This window comes from Triticum urartu, chromosome 2A, assembly GCF_056163025.1.
Source record: "Triticum urartu cultivar PI428250 chromosome 2A, HENAU_Tu73, whole genome shotgun sequence".
NCBI classification, from domain to species: Eukaryota; Viridiplantae; Streptophyta; class Magnoliopsida; order Poales; family Poaceae; genus Triticum; species Triticum urartu.
This window is the reverse complement of record NC_141874.1, coordinates 11,151,863-11,155,613: the sequence shown is the minus strand read 5'-3', so window position 1 is coordinate 11,155,613 and position 3,751 is coordinate 11,151,863. Positions and strand designations below refer to the sequence as shown.

Here is a 3,751-nt window from a genome sequence, read left to right as displayed (position 1 = left end):
GATGTTTAGATGTGTTGTTGTTTACAATAAAGTGTTGATGTTTATAAAATATGTTGTGTTTATGATGCGTTGTTGTTGAAAAGTATGTATTGATGTTATTATATGTTCTTGTTTATAAATTATGATTGTATGTTGTTTTTTATGATTATGTGTCGCTCAAATTGATATTATGCAAACATGGGTATTTTTTACCGCGGATACTCATTTACCCTGATGGGTGACGGGCATGAGAAAAATTTGTACCCTTTAATGGGTATAGGTACAAATGATGAATAAATTTAATTGGGATGGGTAAGGGTATAGTGTAACTCTACCCGTAACCAAATCCTGCAGGTGCCATCCCTAGATCTGCTAGACATGGTATAACCAAATTTCGTTGGTGCAACTCAAATAAAATAAAATTATTTGACATGGCCCAGTCGCGGTTGGGTCTCGGTAGGAAATCCCCAAATCTGGTCATCCCCATCCTCGTTCTGCTCAGCCATGGCCGAGGAGACCGCGGCTGCTCCGCTGAGCCTCCTGTCCGCCTCCGCCGCGACCAGCGGCGCCATGTATCTTCCCCGTTGCCCTTCTGCTCGTGCGGAGCTTCTCGTCGCCGATGGCAGTCGTCCTCCACGCACGGCGCCTAGCTAGGCCGACCACGAGCACACAGTTCAAGCGCCTCGGAGATCGCCGCGGACTCCACCGGAGCGCCGGGGCGTCGTTGCCCGCGGACAGCTCCACCATGCCCGCCGCTCTGCTATGTGAGTTCTTCCGAGTTCCCTTTGTTGAATTCGAACAAATTTTAACCTCCGGATATGGTCGAATTTGTGCATTTTAAGGCTGTTATTTTGAACCTGGTGCTAATTAAGCTCGGTCTAGCCTCCTGTAACATGGCCTGAGATTAGAGTATTGTTGGTCCACCCGACTGAGTGCACCTTGGACACTAGCTACCATCCATCGTCTCAAGTCAATTATAGTACCGCACAATGGTGTGGTGTCCAGATGCAGGCACATGCTTGAGACTATATTTATGCACCTCATCTCATGTATAGTGGATCATCCTTCAAATTATGTGCATCCAGCGTGTACCCTCACATGCGACTCCTCGCTGTTATCAGTGTTCTTAATTTCTTGTTTCTTTGGATACTTGTTGAGAGTGGACAGCAAGCTAGTTGGCATCCCTTGTTGGCTCCTGTAACATGGAAATGGATAGCATATTCGTCCAACATTCTACTACTACAACTCAGTTGATCTGAACTCACTAGCTAGCAGTGTCATACTCTTCAGTCCAGGTGTTCGCTTCCTTCAGAGTTGGGAGGTACCATGCCACCACTTTGCTACCATTACTGATTTACTGTCATTACTGATTTTATGTATCTTCAGCTATTGTGTTGCAGGACCAAGCTCGCAACAATGGCTGGAGGGGCGTTAGGCTTCTGGAATGACTGGGCGTCCCAGATCTCGGTTCTCTTGAGCCTCTTCTTCCAGGTGTTACTCCATATATTTGCTAACATCCGTCGGCGTAAAGACGGCTCATCTTGGCTGAGGGTCCCCCTCTGGGTGGCGTACCAGCTGTCTGACTCCACTGCGACATACGCCGCCGGCCAGCTCCTCTTCAGTGGCGCAACAAAAGACCACCACCTCATTGCCTTCTGGGTGCCGTTCCTCCTGTTGCACCTCGGCAGCCCGGATAACATCACCGCCTACGCCCTCGAGGATAGCAAGCTCTGGGGGCGCCACTTGCTAAGCCTTGTGGTGCAGGTCCTGGCAGCTGCAATTGTCCTATACAGGCATATCGTCGGCGGCGGGACCTTGCTCATGGTGGCTGCCATCTTGATATCTGTTGTTGGTGTTGCTCATGGACCTTGCTCATGGGCGCTCCGGTCCGCCAAGTTCAGCAACCTCCAGAGCTCTCTCAAGTTACGGACACATGACATGCATCACCAGCAATTTTATACTGAGCATCAAGACTGGTACAACGATGGCGACCCAGTCCTGCAGCATGCTCACTCCCTGTTTCATATCTGCAAGCGTGGGATAGTTGATTGCGTGATCGCAGTGGATGAATCAGATAGCGAGAATGAGGTGGATTCTCAGGACATCAAAATAATCCACGGCCTTTTGAAAGACCGTGAACAAATGTGGAGGGTGATGGAGATGGAGCTCTCCCTCATGTATGATATCCTATACACTAAGGCAAGTGCGGTCCACTCTTGGTTTGGCTACTGCATCCGTGTCATCGCACCGCTTGCCATTGCCACCTCTCTTGTGTTGTTCTAGTTGAGCAGCAAAGATGATTACAGCCTAGTCGATGTTGCCATCACGTACACCTTGCTGGTTGGCGCCTTGGTCCTGGAGACGAAATCACTCCTTGTCGCACTAGGGTCAAGCTGGGTGTTTGCCTTCTTGTGTGCCACACAATGGGATTGGCTCCGGCATTCTGCTCTGTGCGCTGGAAGATGGCAGCAGCTTCGGCACACACTTTTTTCTCTCCGCCGGTCCTGGCCTGGCAAGATGATCATGACAGGAAGTTCGAGGAGGTGGTCAGGCACCATGGGGCAGCGCAACATGTTAAGGTCTTGTGCCAGACAGGCGGATCCGACGAGTCAACACCTCAGCAATCTGTCCAAGATGCTGAGCCTTGGTAAGTGGTGGGACAGGAGGTACTTGTGGACCATCGATGTCTCTGAGAAGGTCAAGAAGTGTGCACAGAGTGTCACAGCAAAAGATATGAACACAATGGGCTTGCTCAGGACTAGATGGGGTGAACGGGCACTGAATGAGGAGGACTACCCTGGGCTGTTGAAGGAGTTGGAGGGTTATCATGGAGTTGACTTCCATGAGAGTGTCATCAGCTGGCACATCGCCACCGACTTGATCCTTGCTAAAATAGACCGAAGGGGTGATCATGTGTCTGACAACCATGTGGAGCTAGTCAGCGTAATGTCCAACTACATGATGTTCCTCCTCGTGGACTCCCCCGACATGCTACCAGGCCTTCCCCAAAACTGGTTGTATGAGCAAACCTGCATACAACTGAAGAAGATATGCACTAAACACATTGGTGGCTCACCTGGTAAGAGCTTCCGACCACACCATCACCGTGGCTGGAAACCTTCTGAGCTTGAGAAGGAGATCGCCATTGACATACTGAGCGAGTTTGAACTCTCCAACGTCAGCAATCCTCGGCTCACTTATGCGCGCGTTATTGCTGACAAACTGCTTCATAGGAAGGAAGATGTGGTTTTTGCGCTACTATTGCTGTGGGTAGACTTCCTGTCCTACGCAGCCAACCGGTGCAACAGGGAGGCGCATGCGAGGAATCTCGGCAGTGGCAGTGAGTTGCTGACCGTCATGTGGCTTTATCTAGAACACCTCCACCAAGTAAAAGAAAGAAATTACAGATCCTTGTATAATTCACTGTACTAATGAATGTGCAGAAATATCTTCACTTTCTGTATTTTGTAAACTTATCTTTCTTCAGTTCAGTTCAGTACGCTTTGTTCTCGCTCAGTTTGTGCTTTCCTATGATGAATATGTCAGAGTACAAGGTGCCCATTCACATGCTGGCTAGCCCAGCAATGATCCAGTGAACAAATTGTGTTGTACATGGTTTTCGTTGCAATGATGATCTGTGACCAAAATTATGAACAAGTTCAAAAAGTAGATGCAGGTCTGGAAGTTTTAGCTGCGGGCTGTCCAGTATTTGCATATCAGTTGTGCGATTTATTTCATATCAGTTCTGTGAAGTACGTAGCAGGTTCTGGCG

At 49.0% G+C, this 3,751-nt stretch overlaps 1 non-coding gene across 1 annotated transcript; it reads left to right on the top strand.

Moving 5' to 3' along the window:
- Positions 1-244: 244 nt before the first annotated feature.
- On the top strand, positions 245-3,495 carry LOC125535046 (uncharacterized). The gene is made up of 2 exons (XR_015615528.1): positions 245-743; positions 1,366-3,495. It is a non-coding gene; the product is annotated as an uncharacterized LOC125535046 (transcript).
- Positions 3,496-3,751: the final 256 nt, after the last annotated feature.